The sequence below is a fragment of the Pipistrellus hanaki genome, assembly GCF_964339955.1.
Source record: "Pipistrellus hanaki genome assembly, chromosome: 2".
Taxonomy (NCBI): Eukaryota; Metazoa; Chordata; class Mammalia; order Chiroptera; family Vespertilionidae; genus Pipistrellus; species Pipistrellus hanaki.
The window spans coordinates 50,939,444-50,958,488 of NC_140504.1; the positions used below are offsets into that span (position 1 = coordinate 50,939,444).

Below are 19,045 nucleotides of genomic sequence, written 5' to 3' on the forward strand. Positions count from 1 at the left end.
TAGCAAACGTTGTAGGTCATTACTAGTAATTATGTATAACAGGATACTGTAAAGTTTTGAAATTTTTATTAAAATCTTTCCCACATACAATTATATTGGCTGGGCCCCCAAAATATTCGTTGTGGGCCACCAGTTTGACATGCTTGCTCAGGGAAACCTGTGCAAATGAAGTGATGTGTTCCAGGACCATCCTTCTCTGTGGTAAGCATCGGTACTAAAGGTAGAACTAACACAAGTAGAGATGAGATGTGTTTCAGGACATTAGAGAGGAGACCTTTTGCTTTAAATAATCCTATATAATAAAAGCCTAGATGGTGTCACATGATGTCGTCACCAGATGGCCATCACAAGATGGCTGGCAGGGAAAGGCAGTTGGAAGCAAGATCAGGCCAACAGGAGAGAGCAGTTAGGGGCGACCAGGCCTGCAGGGGAGGGCAGTTGGGGGCAATTGGGCTGGCAGGAGAGCAGTTAGGCATCAATCAGGCCAGCAGGGGAGCAGTTAGGGGGCAATCAGGCAGGCAGACAGAAGCAGTTAGGGGCAATCAGGCAGGTAGGCAGTAAAGCAGTCCTGGATTGTAAGAGGGGTGTCCAACTGCTGATTGTAAGAGGGGTGTCCAACTGCTGGTTTAGGTCCAATCCCACAGGGACCAGGCCTAAACTGGCAGTTGGACATCCCCCAAGGGGTCCCATATTGGAGAGGGTGCAGGCCAGGCTAGGGACACTTCCCCACCCCCACCCCCTGCACTATTTTCATGCACAGGGCCTCTAGAATTAAATACAATTAAAACATTATAAAATATAGAATCCTGGGAAGAGATCTTCGCCATCATTTATTCCAACCACCCTTAAAAAGCACTTAAATTCCCTCTCATCTGAGTAGCTGTCCCAGAAACAGGGAGCTCATTTGCTTTGAGGAAGCTCTCTGCTTATCTTAATAACTCCAGCTACTAGAGAGTTCATTCCTACTTTCAATCCAGTTATTTCCGCCTTCTTGGATAAAAGTCCTCTTGTGAGGGATGGATCAAAGCGCTTGAAGAGGATGGAAGTACTAGATTTAGTTTAGGGCTATATGGGGACAGATTTGAGTGAAGCTAACAGGAGAGAAAAGAGGTGAAGCTGGGATGGAGGGTCTATATGAGGGCAGTGGGCCCAGATGCAGAGACACACTGTGATAAAGGACACAGGCTCTTCTGCTCTGGGTGAGCCACAAACAGCTTCTCAGGGACACTTGAAAAAGGTGTGAGGGGAAAGAAGTCCTTGCCCACCTCTTCAACCTTCTCCCAGCCATCCTATGGGCATGACAAGGTGGAGTAGAATGGGACAGATGACCCTGGCTGCTCACATAGGCTTTCTGGATTTACATCCCCATTTATAATATCACTTATTAGCTCTGTGACCCTGGGCAATTTTTTTTTTTTATCTCTCTTTTGAATTTCTCAGATGTAATAATAAAGAATGTACCTCTTGGAGTTGTCATGAGAATTAAATGAATCAGTGTCTCCACAACACTTACAACAGTACTTTACATGTAATAAGTGCTGTGTGTCTGTTAAATGGAAAACATTTTGGAGTTCAAACTAAAGGAACAAAGACTTGGGATTCACATTTCTGTAGATGATTTCACATACTGTCATGTTTCTTTTTTAATTATATTCCTGACAACCTCTTAAATCATGAAACAAGTTGAGAAGCACATTATAATGAAAGGCATTATAATGAAAGTTACTAAAAGGGTAAATCTTAAAAGTTCTCACCATAAAAAACAAATGTTATGTGAAGTGATGGATGTTAACTAAACTTATTGTAGTAATCATCTATACTAATAAAAGGGTAATATGCTAATTAGACATCCTTCCGGACAAAGCCATGGTGGTGGGGCCGAGGAAGAGGCAGTTAAGGGTGATCAGGTCAGTGGGAGAGGGGGGGAGTTTGGGGCGAGCAGGCTGCCAGGCAGAGTGGTTAGGGGTGATCAATCAGGCATACAGTTGAGTGGTTAGGAGCCAGTGGTCCCAGATTGTGAGAGGGATGTCCGATTGCTGGTTTAAGCCTGATCCCCGAGGAGTCACAGATTGGAGAGGGTACAGGCTGGGCTGATGGACACACACACCTCCTGTGCATGAATTTTTGTGCACCAGGCCACTAGTTTCACTATAAAAACACCTATCAAACTATTATGTTGCATACCTTAAACTAATATGATGTTATGTGTCAACTGGTGCCCTGGTGCATGGATTCATGCACATTGAAAGGAAATTAATTAGAAGGTGGCCAGAGGGGTGGGATTGAGCGAGATGGGCCAGACATGCTCTGTGGCCAACCTTCGGCGGTCCCTCCCCTGCTGGCTCTATGACATCCCCCAAGGAGTCCCAGATTATGAGAAGTTGGTTCTCAGGTGATGCACCCCGGAATCGGGATCCCTCCTCTCTGGTTCTGGGGTGCATTACCTGAGAATCACCGCTGACAAGTCACTGCAGCTCAGTAGCTCCTGCATTGAGCGTCTACCCCTTGGTGGTCAGTGCACATCATACCTACTGGCCAGTCGGACAGTAGAACGGCCACTTAGCCTTTTATATATATAGACTAGAGGCCCAGTGCACGAAATTCATGCACAGAGAGGGTTGTCCCTCAGCCCAGCCTGCACCCTCTCCAATCTGGGACCCTTCCAGGGATGTCCAACTGCCCATTTAGGCCTGATCCTGGTACGATTGGGCCTAAACGGGCAGTTGGACATCCCTCTCACAATCCAAGACTGCTGGCTCCCAACTGCTCACCTGCCTGCCTTCCTGATTGCCCCTAACCACTTCTGCCTGCCAACCTGATCACTCCCTAACCACTTTCCTGCCAGCCTGATTGATGGCTAACTCTTCTCCTACCAACCTTTTTGCCCCTAACTGCCCTCCCCTACAGGCCTGGTCACCCCTAACTGCCCTCCCCTGTAGGCCTGGTTCCCCCTAACTGCCCTCCCCTGTTGGCCTGATCACCCACAACTGCCCTCCCTTGCAGGCCTGGTCCCTCCCAACTGCCTTCGCCTGCTGGCAATCTTGTGGTGGCCATCTTGTGTCCACATAGGGGCAGGATCTTTGACCATATGGGGGCAGCCATCTTGTGTGTTGGATTGGTGGTCAATCTGCATATTACTCTTTTATTAGATAGGATAGAGGCTTGGTGCACAGGTGGTGGGGGTGGGTGGGGCAGCTGGTTTGCCCTGAAGGGTGTTCTGGATGAGGGTAGGGGTTTTCTTGGGGCATGGGGTAGCCTGGATAAGGGGCCTGTGGTGGTTTGCAGGCTAGCCACACACCCCAACGACCCAAGAGGAGGTCCTGGTATCTGGGATTTATTTATCTTCTATAATTGAAACTTTGTAGCCTTGGGTGGAGTCCAAAGTGGGCCAAGGTGTGCAGAAAGTTTGGCTTCCTCCATTGCCAGAAAGAACCAAGCCTCCTGCTCATTCCATGGCTGCAGCCATCTTGGTTGGATTAATTTGCAGCTTTGCTCCTGATTGGCTGGTGGGCAGAGGTATGGTCAATTTGCATATTACACTTTTATTATATAGGATTACATATCATTGGGGTGTGGGGGAAAGGTCTCCTGAAAGATGAAGAAAGCAGGTGGTAAGGGTTGTAAGGAGGGGAGGAGAGAACATCTGAAATGGCTGGTTAGGAATATAGGAAGAAGATGGTCAGGACACGAAGTATATTGGACACAGGCCGAAAACAGTGGGGTGTGGTAGCAGCAGTCCCCAAGTTAAATCATTTTACGCTAGCAGGGCTCAGCAGTGGGTATTAGAGCAGAGAAGGGGTCAATGGATTCACCCAAAATTGAGGTTTTGTTTGGAAGGTGGCACCAAAATGGGAGGGTTCTAATGGACTTGACCACAAGCCTCTGGGCCTGGAGGACTTGACCTTGAGCCTGTGGACTTAGAAGAGGGGAAGGTTAGGTAAAAATGAAGAGCCAACAAAGGTTAATATCTTTAATCCAAACATTTACCTAAGCACCTCATGCACCTTAACTAGAACATTATGAATAACTCTCCCCTTAAAACAATAGATAAAAATGAGGAATAGGAATTACAAATAACCTAACAAATACATGGGAAATGTTTAATCTCATTAGTGGTCAAATTAATGATAATTTAAACACTAAGGTGTCCATTTTTTACCTACCTACTTTATAAATGCACATACTTCATGCTGATGGATGAGAGGACAACTATAGGGGTATAAATTAATATAAATCTTTGAGTAGGTAATTAGGCAACAATTTCTAGAAGCTTTAAAAATCTTTAACCTTTGAATTAGTAATTTTACGCCCTAGATTTTATGCTAAATAAATAATGCAAAACAAAAAACAAACAAACAAACAAACAAAAAGCGAGAGGAGCACACCCTTCCCACTCCCTTGCCCCTCAGCAAGAACTATGCTTGTATCCAAAGAGCTAAGTCAGGTCGAAACCGGTTTGGCTCATTGGATAGAGTGTAGGCCTGCGGATGAAAGGTCCCAGGTTCGATTCCAGTCAAGGGCATGTACCTGGGTTGCGGGCACATCCCCAGTAGGGGGCGTGCAAGAGGCAGCTGATCGATGACTCTCATCGATGTTTCTAACTCTCTCTCTCTCTCCATTCTTCTCTGTGAAAAATCAATAATATATATATAAACAACAACAACAACAAACAAAAAAACAAAGAGCTAAGTCAGGTTAACCTTCAGGAATGATGGAACTTTGAGGCCTGATCTTTTGTCCCCTGAGGCTCTCCATCCAATGATGGATGGGCATTACAATAAAGCAAGCTCTCTCAATCTACCTCTCTACAAAGGCAGGTAAGTCAACCCCCCGCCCCTATTGATTCCTACATTTCTGTAATTCTGAAGTTTCTATTAGCTCTTTGGTTATCACCCACTACTGTGAACTTTCAGGGACAGGGACCTCAGTTTTACATGTTTTTTAAATCTATTTGTTTTGTATTCACCTCCACTCCCTTTGGCTAGCACTCACATGATAGATGCCTAATAAATATTTGTAGAATTGGCTGTTATTCCAGCTGTTTCTCACTCCATAATGCCCCTTTCTCTAACTGCTTTAGTTTGTGCATTGGCTGAAGATCAAGTTGGTCTGTTTATTCAGTTAATTATTTTTTCTTTTTCTTTTCTTCTTCTTTTTTTTTTTTTAATGTTTTTATTGATTTCAGAGAGAAGTGAAAGGGAGAGAAAGATGGATGACACATAAATGATGAGAGCGAATCATCAATCAATTGCCTTCTGCATATCCCCTACTGGAGATGGAGTCCACAACCTGGGAATATGCCCTGACCAGGAATCCAACTGAAACTCCTGGTTCATGGGTTGATGCTCAACCATTGAGCTGGGGCAGTTAATTATTCTTAAATGTTCTTGTGTATGAACCATTTAGATGTTAAGTCTATTAATGGATTCTTGTCATGTACCTTAAAGCAAGGTTCAGAGTCCATGCCTCTTTGAGCCTATCAATATAATTCTTACTAATAAAAGAACATGGTGATATGTGGGTAATAAAACATGGTAAGGAGTCAATTGACTCATAGAAAGTTAAAACTAGAAAGAAGCTCAGGAAATGATGGCATTATGCAACCTCCACTCTGATTATACAGATAAGGAAACTGACGATCAGAGAAGGGGAATTTTCCCAAAGTTGAATTCTGGTTCATTGGAAGGGTTGGGATAAAAGTCCAAAGTCTAGGCATCCAGTTTATTAATATTTCCAGTTATGTATGGGAGAGGGAAAGGCCAGCACACCCAGCTGTGTTTACTGACGGGCTCCACAATGGAGACAGAAGTCATGGTGATTCTGGAAGCAGGCCTGTTGGAGGACATGGAAAGGATGTGGGGCAGGCATAGACGAGTGTCTATGAAATAGAAGCAGTGTGGGATGGTGAGTAGAGCATGGCCTTTGAAACCTGGAATTCAGTTCCAGGGCTGCCACACAGCCCCTTTACTGAACACCTCTAAGACCCAGTTTTAGTCTATAAAAATTTGCCCGTAGAACTGACTGCTCTTAAATGGAGTAAAAGGAGACAATGAATGGGTAGTGATATTCAACACAGCCCTGGGAAAGAGCTCCGGAAGATGTGGTTTGTGACATCTTCATGGGGGTCAAGTCTTGTGGTCCTTCAATCTAGGAGGTTAAAAGTGAACACCCAACAGCAGAATTTCTTCCTAAAATTAAATAATGAAAATGAGACTGCAATCAGAGCAAGTTTCCAAGTGGCTCATTGTTTGCCAACCAAAGAAAGCCATTTAGAGATGAGTTCATTAAATTGTGTTGGATTGAAGGAAAGAAACTTGTTTAAGACTGTCAGTCTTCAGGATGCTACGGACAGGGATGAGCTTTGACCTTGGTGAGGACCTGTCCCCACTGGGCTGACTGCACACTGGAGCTGGTGTTGGCACACCCCATCCCATGGACCAAAGTCAGCCAGCTGTCTGTTTTGGTAGAACCCATAAGCTAAGAGTTATTTTCACATTTTTAAATCACTGAAAAATATCAAAATAAGAATCATATTTTGCTTGATGTGAAAATTATGTGGAACTCAAATTTCAGTGTCCTCAAATGAAGTCTTATTGGAATGCACCTACATGCATTTGCCTGCATATCTACCCTGTTTCCCCAAAAATAAGACAGGAGAAAAAATTTAATTTTTGCTCCCAAAGATGCGGTAGGTCTTATTTTCAGGGGATGTCTTATTTTTCCATGAAGAAGAATACGGTACACATTTATTGTTAAATGAAAATAAAGGAAATTTATTACCTGTATACGGTACACTAGTATGGTAGTTGTCAACACAAACCAGACAAACTGTGAATCCTACAGTATCAAGAATTTACTCATTTATTCAATGACAATCATGTCATCATCTTCTGGAACATCATCATAACAATCCAATTCCTGAATTTCCTGGTGAATTTCTTGTGACTCCATTTCTTTCAGAATCAGTGGACCAAATCTCTCATGTTTAGCCTAGGGGGGGCCTTATTTTCAGGGGGATGCCTTATATTTCACTCAGACGGAAACCTGTAAGTAGGTCTTATTTTCGGAGGATGTCTTATTTTCGGGGAAACATGGTATATACACTGAGTGGCCAGATTATTATGATCTTTGAATGCATAATAATCTGGCCACTCAGTGTATATCCTATATAATAAAAGGCTAATATTCAAATTGTCCGCTCGACCAGGAGAGAGAGAGAGATGCATATATATATATATATATATATATATATATATAGAGAGAGAGAGAGAGAGAGAGAGAGAGAGAGAGAGAGATACTGAGTGGCCAGATTATTATGCATTCAGAGATCATAATAATCTGGCTACTCAGTATATATAAAAGCCCAAGCGACTGTTATGACCAGTCAACTGAACTAACAGTCTACCGGTTGCTATGATGTGCACTGACCACCAGGGAGCAGATGCTCAACATAGAAGCTGCCCCCTGGTGGTCAGTGCATTCCCACAGCCAATCGTCCATGGCCAGCCAACCTCCTATGGCTGGCCAACCTCCTGCAGTCCCTCTCCCCAGCCAGCCAGCCCTAATGGGCCCCCATTGGGACTGGGAGAGACAGGAACCCCACCCATGCATGAATTCATGCAACAAGACTCTAGTTGTGCTATAATAGCAGAGTAGAGCAATCGGATATTATACATGAGGGCTGCTCCACACATTATGTGTCACGGAGATGCAGTTATAACTTAACAGTGTTTCAAATGCCATGTAATAGTCATGCTGTGACATTTTGTTTACTTTTTTTAAACATGTCAAAACAGGAAAAGCAAAGCAAAGTGGACTTCCCGTGTCATTTTTAAGTCACAGTATGGATTATTTTGAAATATGGATTATTTTGTTATCCAATTAGATGGCAAAGCATTACTCATTAGACCATGACACTATAGGTGGGCTGAAATAATAGATTCTGTTAATATTTCCAGACTAAAGACATATCACAATATTTCCAACTCAAAGGAAAGCAGCCATCAGAAAAAAAAAAAAATTTTAAATGGAATGTCTCATCACAGCAGAATTTCTCCCTAAAATTAAATAACAAAAATTAGGCTGCAATCAGAGCAAGTTTCCAAGTGGCTCGTTTGTTAGGCAAGCAAGGAAAGCCATTCGGAATGAGTTAATTAAGTTGTGTTTGAGCGAAGCATCCCACGCAATGTGTCCAGAGGAAAGAAACTCGTTTAAGACTGTGGCAGCGAGGCTGAATCATGGGAAATGTGGGCTGTGGATCCCAACTTAATTCAGAATGGCTACTGATCTTTGTGGATAAGGAAAATGAAGAACTAGGCGCGAGCGACTCCTAAGAGCAGCTGAAGCTGGGGTCCCTCCTGGCCTTGCCCTTCAAAGGATAGATGGGAGATCTCAGGTTTCAACACATGTTGATGCTCCTCCAGCCTTGAGTAAGGCTCCCAGAAAGGCTTTGGGAACTGTCCACAGAGCTACAGAAAAGTCAGTAAAGAGTGATGCACCTTCAAAGAGAAACAGACAACCTTCTCTGCTAAAATGATGACCAGGAAGACTCTTACAGCAAAAGGCTCTGTTCCTGCCTATCCAGAAATAGAAAAATTATTTCCCTTCAATCCTCTTGATTTTGAGAGCTTCAACCTGCCTGAAGAACTCGATCACACAGCTCCCCTTGAGTGGAGTGCCTCTCATGATCCTTGATGAGGAGAGAAAACTTGAAAAGCTGTTACACCTGGTCCCCCTTCACCTCTGAAGGCGCCTTCTCTGCCATGGGAGTCCGATCTGTTCCAGTCTCCCGTGGATGTTGAACTGCCACCTGTTTGGTATGACTTTAGAGATTTACGTTTCTTTTTCTTTTTTTTTTTTTTTTTATCTGAGCATTATTTTATTTTATTTTATTTTATTTTTTTTAGAGTATAATTTATTTATTTTTTTTAATATATTTTATTGATTTTTTTTGACCCCCTCCCTCCCTCCCACACATCCCCTCCCTCCCCAGAGTTTTGTGTCCATTGGTTGCACTTATATGCATGTATACAAGTCTTTCGGTTGATCTATTATCTCCCCCAGATCTTCCTCCTGTCCCTGCTGTAACTTGACAGTCTACTTGTTGATATACTGTCTCTATATCTATCTTATGCTTCATCAGTTTATAATGTTCTTTATTATCCACAAATGAGTGAGGTCATGTGGTGTTTCTCTTTCATTGATTGGCTTATTTCACTCAGCATGATGTTCTCCAATTCCATCCAGGATGCTGCAAATGATAAGTCCTTCTGTTTTTTTTTTTTGTGGCAGCATAGTATTCCATTGTGTAGATGTACCATAGTTTTTGGATCCAATCATCTGCTGACGGACACTTAGGCTGTTTCCAAATTCTGGCTATTATAGATTGTGCTGCTATGAACATAGGGGTGCATATATCCTTTCTGATTGGTGTTTCTAGTTTCTTGGGATATATTCCTAGAAGTGGGATTACTGGGTCAAATGGGAGTTCCATTTTCAGTTTTTTGAGGAAACTCCACACTGTTCTCCACAGTGGTTGCACCAGTCTACATTCGCACCAACAGTGCACGAGGGTTCCTTTTTCTCTACAACCTCGCCAACACTTGTCGTTTGTTGATTTGTTGATGTTGGCCATTCTGACAGGTGTGAGATGGTACCGCATTGTTGTTTTGATTTGCATCTCTCGGATAATTAGTGACTTTGAGCATGTTTTCATGTGCTTTTTGGCCTTCCTTCTGTCTTCTTTTGAAAATATTCTATTTAGGTCCATTGCCCATTTTTTAATTGGATCATTCATCTTCCTTTTATTTAGTTGTATAAGCTGTTTGTAGATGTTGGAGATTAAACCTTTATCAGTGGTAACATTTGCAAATATGTTCTCCCACACAGTGGGCTTTCTTGTTGTTTTGTTGATGGTTTCTTTTGCTGTAAAAAAGCTTTTTATTTTGATGTAGTCCCATTTGTTTATTTTCTCTTTAGCTTCCATTGCACTAGGGGTAGTATCAGTGAAGAAGTTTTTTTGGCATACGTCTGAGATTTTGTTGCCTGTGGATGCTTCAAGTATTTTTATGGTTTCCCGTCTGATGTTTAAGTCCTGTATCCATTTTGAGTTTATTTTTGTGTATGGTGTAAGTTGGTGATCTAGTTTCATTCTTTTGCATGTATCTGTCCAATTTTCCCAACACCATTTATTGAAGAGACTGTCTTGACTCCATTGTATATTAGTGCCTCCTTTGTCAAATATTAATTGAGCATAGTGATTTGGGTTGATATCTGGGTTCTCGATTCGATTCCATTGATCTATATGTCTGTTTTTGTGCCAGTACCAGGCTGTTTTGAGAACAGTGGCTTTGTAATACAGTTTGAAGTCTGGTATTGAGATACCTCCTACTTTACTCTTCTTTCTCAGGATTGCTGTGGCTATTCGGGGTCTTTTATTGTTCCAAATGAACTTTTGGAGAGTTCTTTCTAGGTCAGTGAAATATGCCGTTGATATTTTAATGGGGAGTGCATTGAACTTATAGATTGCTTTAGGAAGTATGGACATTTTGATGATGTTGATTCTACCAATCCATGAACATGGTATGTTCTTCCATCTGTTTACATCTTCCTCTATTTCTTTTTTCAGTGTCGTGTAGTTTTCTGCGTATAGGTCCTTTACTTCCTTAGTTAAGTTTATTCCTAGGTATCTTAATTTTTTTGGTGCGATCGTAAATGGAATTGCTTTTTTAGTCTCTGTTTCTATAAACTCACTGTTGGTGTATAGAAATGCCATAGATTTCTTGGTGTTAATTTTGTATCCTGCTACATTGCCAAATTCATTTATTAAGCCAATTAGTTTTTTAATGGAGTCTTTTGGGTTTTTTATATACAATATCATGTCATCTGCAAATAAGGATAACTTTACTTCTTCTTTTCCAATTTGGATGCTTTTTATTTCCTCCTCTTGTCTAATTGCAATGGCTAGTACTTCCAGTACTATGTCAAAGAGGAGTGGCGATAGTGGGCATCCCTGTCTTGTTCCTGTTCTTAGAGGGAATGGTTTTAGTTTTTGCCCATTGAGTATGATGTTGGCTGTGGGTTTATCATATATAGCTTTTATTACGTTGAGGTATGATCCTTGTACTCCCACCTTGTTAAGAGTTTTTATCAGGAAAGGGTGTTGGATTTTATCAAATGCTTTTTCTGCATCAATTGATATGACTATATGATTTTTATCTTTCAACTTGTTTATGTGATGTATCACGTTTATTGATTTGCGGATATTGTACCAACCTTGCATTCCTGGAATAAATCCTACTTGGTCATGGTGTATGATCTTTGTGATGCTCTGCTGGAGCCGATTTGCTAGAATTTTGTTGAGGATTTTGGCATCTATGTTCATGAGGGATATTGGCCTGTAATTCTCTTTCATTGAGTTGTCTTTATCGGGTTTTGGTATTAGGGTGATGCTGGCTTCATTGAAGGAGTTTGGAAGTGTTCCTTCCTCTTGAATTTTTTGGAATAGTCTGAGGAGGATAGGTTTTAGTTCTTCCTTGAATGTTTGGTAAAACTCTCCTGTGAAGCCATCTGGCCCTGGGCTTTTGTTTGCTGGAAGCTTTTTGATGACTGTTTCAATTTCTTCCCAAGTCACTGGTCTATTGAGATTTTTGGATTCTTCCTGATTGAGTTTTGGAAGTTTGTATTTTTCTAGGAATATGTCCATTTCCTCCAGGTTGTTCAGTTTGTTGGAATAGAGTTGTTCGTAGTATTTTGTAACAATCCGTTGTATTTCGGTGGGGTCTGTTGTTATTTCACCTCTTTCATTTCTGATTTTGTTTATTTGGGTCCTCTCTCTTTGTTTCTTGGTTAGCCTGGCTAGAGGTCCATCTATCTTGTTTATTCTTTCAAAGAACCAGCTCTTGGTTTTGTTGATCTTATGTATTGTTTTTTTAGTCTCTATGTTGTTTATCGCTGCTCTGATTTTTGTTATTTCCTTCCTTCTGCTTACACTGGGTTTTTCTTGTTGCTCCTTTTCTAACTCTTTGAGTTGTAGAGTTAGATCATCTGTTACTATTTTTTCTAGTTTTTTGCAATAGGCTTGTAAGGATATGAACTTCCCTCTCAAAACTGCTTTTGCTGTGTCCCAAAGATTTTGGATTGTTGTGCTTTCATTGTCATTTGTTTCCAGGATGTTTTTAATTTCTTCCTTGATTTCTCTGGTAACCCAGTCCTTGTTTAATAGCAAGCTGTTTAGTCTCCATGTGTTTGATTTCTTTGGATTATTTTTATTATAGTTAATTTCCAGTTTTATGCCATTATGGTCTGAGAAGATACTTGATATGATTTCTATCTTCTTGAATTTGAAGAGACTTTGCCTATGTCCCAAAATGTGGTCTATCTTTGAGAATGTCCCATGTGCACTTGAGAAGAATGTATATTCTGTGGCTTTGGGGTGGAGTGTCCTGAAGATGTCAATTAATTCCATCTGGTCTAGTGAGTCATTTAGGATTGATATTTCTTTGCTGATTTTTTGTTTAGATGATTTGTCCAAGGGTGAGAGTGGGGTATTAAAATCTCCTACTATGATTGTATTGCTATTAATCTCTCCCTTAATGTCCTCCAGGAGTTTTTTAATGTATTTGGTTGCTCCTGTATTGGGTGCATATATATTTACCAGGGTTATTTATTCTTGTTGGATTGTTCCCTTTAGTATTATGAAGTGGCCTTCATTATCTCTTGTTATGTCCTTCACTCTGAGATCTAATTTGTCAGATATAAGTATTGCTACCCCAGCTTTTTTTTCATTTCCATTTGCCTGGAAAACTTTTTTCCATCCCTTCACCCTCAGTCTGTGTGCATCTCTTTTTCTGAGGTGGGTTTCTTTTAGACAACAGATGTATGGGTCTTGTTTTCTTATCCAATCTGTTACCCTATGTCTTTTGATTGGAGCATTTAATCCATTTACATTTAAGGTTATTATTGATAGGTACTCATTTGACGCCATTTTTATTCTATACCCGTGTTCCTTCTTCACTTCTTATTTCTTTATTTTTACAGTAGACCCTTTAGCATTTCTTGCATTGCTGGTTTGGTGGAGATAAATTCCTTCAGTCTTTTTTTGTCTGTGAAGCTCCTGATTTCCCCTTCAATTTTGATTGATAGCCTTGCTGGGTACAGTATTCTTGGATTCAGACCCTTCCTTTGCATGACTTTGTATATTTCATCCCATTCCCTTCTGGCCTGATAAGTTTCTGTTGAGAAATCAGTTGCTAGTCTGATGGGGGTTCCTTTGTATGTAACTTTCTGTCTCTCTCTGGCTGCTTTTAAGATTCTTACTTTGTCGTTGTTGTTTGCCAATTTAATTATAATGTGCCTTGGAGTCTGTCTTCTGGGATTCATTTTGCTTGGGACTCTGTGGGCATCTTGGATTTGTGTGGGTTTTTTCTTTTCTATTTCAGGAAAGTTTTCTGTCATTATTTCTTGAAATGCTTTTTCCATGTCTACCTCAGTTTCCTTTCCTTCTGGAACCCCTATTATTCGAATATTATTTTGTTTTGTTTTGTCCCAAAGCTCCCGTAGGCTCTCCTCCTGCTTTTTAATCTTTTTTTCTAGAAGTTGCTCTACTTGGGTATTTTTTTCCATCTTATCTTCTAGCTCACTGATGCGGTCCTCTGCTTCATCTAGTCTACTCTTGATGCTTTCTATTGAGTTCTTCATGGTAGCGATGTCACTTTTCATTTCTTCTTGGTTCTTCTTCAGTTCCTCATGGCTCTTCTTCATTTCCTCATGGTTCTTTCTCATTTCTTCTTGGCTTTTGTCAAATTTCTCTTCCATTCTTTTTAGCCATGCTATGATCATTACTCTGAATTCTTGCTCTGGCAGGCTGCTTACCTCTGGCTCGTTTACTTCCTTTTCTGGTGATGCCTGCTTTTCTTTCACGTGCGGACTATGTTTTTGTCTCCCCATGGCCTCTCTTTTCAGGATGTCTGGTTATGTGGTATTCCTTCTCCTGCGTTGATTTTGAGGTACAAAATACAACACTACCAGGTACAACACAAGAGGCACTTAAGGAGAGAGAGGGTCTCCGCAGGTGTGATGAAGGATGGAGATACGAGGAGGTCCCTGCAGGTGGTTTCGCCCCAAACCTAGAGATTTACGTTTCTTAGTGCTTTATAGTTTGTATGTAGGAATAGTTTGTTTTAATAAAGATGTTCTTCAACAGGAAAAAAAAAAAAAGACTGCTGTAGCAAGAACAGTTGCAATTTCTTCTGGCACTTCCTTACACTATCCTCCTTATACTATCAGAGAGTTGAGAATATTGAGGATAGTATCTAATAGTTAATTAATAAACAGGGCAAATAACTTTGAGTGGTTTTCCTTAGTTCTTGATGAGTTGACAGATGTTACCAATACTATTCAGCTGTTCATTCAACGAGTCAGTGACAAATTTGAAGCGACTGAAGAATTGGCCTCTATGAATAGCCTCTGTGAAACAATTATAAAAATGTTTTTAAATGAAATCACACACTTTATTTTTATTTTATTTTTTATTATTTTTTAAAATAAATCTTTATTGTTCAGATTATTACAGGTGTTTCTCTCCCTCACCCCTTGCTCCCCTCCACCTGATTTCCAACCCCACCCCACGCCCTTACCCCTTCCATTAAGCTTTCAATATTCTGCTCGCTCTCTTCTTCATCCATAGGTGTAATATTTTTGTCCAATCTCTTCCCGCACCCCTCAGACCCTTTTCCCCTGTGAATTGTTGGTCCAATCCCTTTCTATGTCCCTGATTCTATTATATTCACCAATCCATTTTGTTCTTCAGATTTTTTTTTTAATTCTCTTGATTTTTAGATTCACTTGTTGGTAGGTATGTATTTGATCCCTTTTTGTTGTTCATAATTTTTTACCTTTGCCTTTTTCTTCTTCTTCCTCTTCTTAAAGAATACCCTTCAACATTTCATGTAATCCTGGTTTGGTGCTGATGAACTCCTTTAACTTTTTCTTGTCTGTGAAGCTCTTTATCTGACCTTCAATTCTGAATGATAGCTTTGCTGAGTAGAGTAATCTTGGTTGTAGGTTCTTGTTGTTCATCATTTTGAATATTTCTTGCCACTCCCTTCTGGCCTGCATAGTTTCTGTTGAGAAATCAGCTGACAGTCGTATGGTAATTACCTTGTTTCCCTGAAAATAAGACATCCTCCGAAAATAAGACCTACTTACAGGTTTCCTTCTGAGTGAAATATAAGGCATCCCCATGAAAATAAGTCCCCCCTCCCCCAGGCTAAACATGAGAGATTTGGTCCACTGATTCTGAAAGAAATGGAGTCAAGAAATTCACCAGAAAATTCAGGAATTGGATTGTTATGATGATGTTCCAGAAGATGATGACATGATTGTCATTGAATAAATGAGCAAATTCTTGATACTGTAGGATTCACAGTTTGTCTGGTTTGTGTTGACAACTACCATACTAGTGTACTGTATACAGGTAATAAATTTCCTTTATTTTCAGTTAACAATAAATGTGTACCGTATTCTTCTTCATGGAAAAATAAGACATCCCTTGAAAATAAGACCTACCACATCTTTGGGAGCAAAAATTAATATAAGACTGTCTTATTTTCGGGGAAACAGGGTAGTTGTTTTTCTCTTGCTGCTTGTAAGATTTTCTCTTTGTCTTTTGCTTTTGGGATTTTAATTATGATGTGTCTTGGTGTGTTCCTCTTTGGATTTCTCTTGTTTGGGGTTCTGTATGCTTCCTGAACTTGTAAGTCTATTTCTTTTACCAGGTAGGGAAAGTTTTATGTCATTATTTCTTCCATTAAGCTTTCAATATTCTGCTCGCTCTCTTCTTCTGGCACCCCAAAAATCCAGATGTTGGTACGCTTTAAGTTGTCCCAAAGGCTCCTTACACTATCCTCACACTTTTGGATTCTTCTTTCTTTTTGCCTCTCTGGTTGGGTGATTTTTGCTTTGTTATATTCCAGATCTTTGGTTTCATTCTGGGGCATGTTGATCTATAGTTTAGTTTCTGTTTATTCTTTATTTCAGACTTTGTTGCTTAATTTCTGGCTGGTCTTTTTCCATTTTTTGGTATTCTCATTAAGGTTCTTGAAGGTCTCACAAAGCTTCATGGAGGTCTCATTAAGTTTCTCAAAGGTTTTTAGAAGATTCTTGAGTAATCTTATAAATGTGATTCTGAATTGTATGTTATTCAGTAGTTTACTCTTCTCCATCTCTCCCATTCGTGTCATGCTTCTATGTCTCCTCATTTTGGCTGCCTCCCTGTGTTGATGGAGTGGCTTTGGGTGGTTGGTGACCTATAGGGGTCAGTAGCTCAGCTTCCCCAATCATCTGACTTGGTCGCTTTTGCTATATCCCATTGTGGGCTTAGTGCAAAGTCTTGGTGTAATTAAGCCTTGATTGCTGTGGGTACACTGGGAGGAATTGATCTCCAGGCCAATTGTCTGTGAGGACCCGCTCTGTCTATAAAGGAAGAACTGCTGCGCTGGAGACACGCCTTGTTTCAGTGGGGCTTTGGTGCTCACTGAGACCGTCTCCTGAATGTGTCACTTATGGGTGTGAGGGATTGAAACTGATCACTAGAACTCTGGTTTCTGGGTCTCAATGAGGTGCAGATCAGCTACTGTCTGAGGCCAGTACTGTCACAGAAGCTACAGCGTGAACCACAGTCCTGTCCTCCTTGGATCTGTTTGCCCCAGGTTGCAATTTTGCTAAACTGCAACAGAGAGGGCGGTTCATATGCAAAGTCCGCTGCTTGGAGCTTGAACGTGTTGTAAGGAGCGGAGTCTCAGGGCGGAGTCTCAGGGAGTTACTAGTCTGGGGTGTGGCCAACAGCAATGGCTGCCCTCCGCTGCCTCTCGGATGACATCCCCTCGTCTCCCTGCGTCTGGCACCACAGCACAGCAAACAACCTCAGCTCTGCAAGCAAGCCAGTCTCACTTTCTGACCTGATGGCAGACAGTCTAGCCTCTCCTCAGAAACTGGATTTCAGAGAGATGGGGCGCTTGTCTCTCTTTGGGTTGAAGAAAGCACTGCCCTTCACCAGCCTGGATCCACCGCCAGCCCTTATGGCGTCCTCGCCCCCCTACCTCAGTTTTTCAGCGCTTGTGCCCTGGATTCTCCATTTTTTCAGTCTAGATGTAGGGCTTCCTCTCAGCCAGCTTTCGTTTGGGAGATAGACATTTGTTTTATAGTTTGTTCTTAACCTGTTAACTGAGTGGGACGTATAAATACGTCAAACGTAAACAATATCGGGTACAGGTAGGACATATGAATACGTCCTTGAAATATATGTTGCGCCCTGAAATGGGCGGGACGTATATTTCCGAACAACAAAGGTATTAGTCATCCATTCATGTCTTGATATGAATTTAAGACACGGAGGGAATCAGTATAATTTCGCTAGTGGTGGACGTGTTCTGGGTGAGCAGTGACAGGTACGTACTTATACTTACCTACCTATTTTCGTATTATATATTATTTACTTATATTTTTTATATCTCCAACCTTTATATAATAGAAAAACATATAAAATTGATCCAATCATCAATAATTTGTCAGAAAAGTTTAAAAGTTTTTATGTATGTGAACGAGAAATATGCATAGATGAATCTCTTTTTTTATGGAAAGGGAATTTGTCTTGGAAACAATATATATCTACAAAAAGAGCTAGATTTGGAATGAAGTTGTTTATTTTGAGTGAAAGCCAATCTGGATACGTATAAAATATAATTTTATACACAGGCAAAGGACACAAATTATGGTTCGAACTACCCACAAGAAAAACAATCAACAAGAATTGTTTTGGAGTTAACACATGACTTACTGAATAAAGGGTATAGGATTTACTTAGATAATTTCTATATGTCAATTCATTTGGCTGAACTCTTGTGTCAAAACAATACAGACATTGTGGGAACAATGAAGATAAACAGAGTCGGAATCCCCAGTGAAATAAAAACAAAAAAATTACAGAAAAAATGAACATATAGTAAGAATCAAAGACAATCTTATGGTTTTAAAATGGAAGGATAAAAAAGACGTATTGATGCTCAGTTCTATTCATAATGACGAAAAGACAATGATTGAAAAGAGAGGAAGAAGGCAAGAAAAACCGAATGTTATCCTGGATTATAACAAGAAAATGGGCGGCGTAGATTTGGGAGATGAGTTATGGTGGCCTACACAGCTGCCCATAATAGGATAAAAAAATTTTATAAAAATTTTTTCTATGATTAATTGATATGTGCTGCTTCAATGCATATATTATATACAAAAAAGATAAAGGTCATTTGGATCAATTACACTTTTTTTTTTTTTAAGAAAGTGATTGATCCATTTTCTTTTTTTTTTATAATAATATATTTTATTAATTTTGTACAGAGAGGAAGGGAGAGAGATATACAGCTAGAAACATCGATGAGAGAGAGTCATCAATCAGCTGCCTCTTGCACACCCCCTACTAGGGATATGCCCGCAACTAAGGTACATGCCCTTGACCGGAATCGAACCCGGGTCCCTTCAGTCCCCAAGCCAACGCTCTATCCATTGAGCCAAACCAGTTTTGGCTGATTACACTTTTTGATATAGTATGTAGAGAAATTGGTAGATAACAACATAGTGAAAACCCACCCAAAGACATCAACAGGCAGCTCTACATCCCATCACGCTTAGTTAAAAGGCATTTTCCAGAACAAATGAAAAGCGATATAGGAAAAAATATATATTTCATTTATTTTAATTAAGTATAAATAAAAAAAATAATATAAAATTACATCCACTGTGCGTGACGTACTGACACGTCCTAGTGAAAGAGTATGCTCCCGTTGTACGTTGCGTAATTAAAAAGGGAACTCCCCAGTTAACAGGTTAACTTGTTGTGCACGGCAGCTGTTGAGGAGTGTTTACCTACGCCGCCATCTTCGTTGCTCTTCGAAATCACACACTTTAAATGAGTGTGTTGTGTGATAGGTGAATTAAACCTCAATAAAGTTGTTTTTTAAAAAGTGATTTTCAAAGGTGTTGAGAAAACATT

General features: G+C 40.5%; 1 pseudogene across 1 annotated transcript in view; it reads left to right on the forward strand.

The window, feature by feature from the left end:
- Positions 1 to 6,050: 6,050 nt before the first annotated feature.
- The window catches only part of LOC311617368 (securin-like), a 32,489-nt pseudogene continuing 19,494 nt past the window's right edge, over positions 6,051 to 19,045 (forward strand). Inside the window, exon 1 of the transcript in view lies at positions 6,051 to 8,836. The product of the transcript in view is annotated as a securin-like (transcript). The remainder of the gene's footprint in view (positions 8,837 to 19,045) is intronic.